The sequence below is a fragment of the Notechis scutatus genome, chromosome 10 (genome assembly GCF_049901735.1).
Source record: "Notechis scutatus isolate UNSWTSFEM ecotype Mainland chromosome 10, rNotScu1.2, whole genome shotgun sequence".
Lineage (NCBI taxonomy): Eukaryota > Metazoa > Chordata > Lepidosauria > Squamata > Elapidae > Notechis > Notechis scutatus.
In genome coordinates, this window is record NC_142018.1 from 21,501,496 (window position 1) to 21,502,477 (window position 982).

Sequence of the window (982 nt, forward strand, 5' to 3'; positions counted from 1 at the left end):
ATCGATGGCCCAACACGAGTTTCGTATTTTGGAAAAAGCTTCATGCTTCTTTCCTTTTCCTAAAACCAGCCTTTTTTTTAAAGAGCTGAACTTGTGAACTGGTCCCATAAGGGCAGAAGGTTGGAGAGAGTCAATTGGTGACCCAGACTGTACGTAAACGTGTCGATCCCTGCCTTGTTTTTTACACAAGTTGAAGGTAAATGGTTAGATTTGGATGACTTTTTAAGAAAAATGCCACGTAGCCATGGGGGCCGTACATGTTTCCAACTTAATGTGCTTCCACTCAGCGGTGTGAATCCAGGTAATTGGCTTATAGGTTTGATGGTCTAATTTGTAACAGCTGAGCTATCTTACATAGGCTCAACGTGCAAAAAAATTATCTCCCAAAGAACCCAATTCATACAACAAAGACTATTAACACGCATCCAAAGCAATTAAGCTATTAAAATAATAAAAAGCACAGCAATATAGCCATATAGCAGGATTCTCACCACCAGAGCAGAGCTGTCATGGTGAAAGCAACAAACTAGAAGCCAGGAAGCTGAGTTCTAATCCCACTTTAAGCCAGCCACTCTCTCCCAGCCCTAGGAAGGAGGAAATGGCAAAACCACTTCCAAACCCTTTCCCAAACTCCAGAGACTCTGCAAGCAGGGAGTCCACATGGATTCAAAACAGACTCAAAAGAAACACACAATTCCCCAAGCTAGATGGCAGAACCAAGTTATTGAGCAAACTACAGTTTCAGTAATGTGGCTTAGGCCTGGTCAATGAGCCCATTATTTATGGAAGGATAAACAAGCAGGCTAAGACAAATACGTTGCTTCCATTGTCAAAGGACATCCAGAGTTGAAAACTTTTAACGTTGTAGAGCTGTTGGGATAATTTCCAACTCTGTTAAGTGATTCAGGTTTGCAATTTTGGAAAGAAGAAATTCTTTCTTTAGCTTAATGCAGGTAGTTGGAGAAAACTGTAAGGTCCAAAC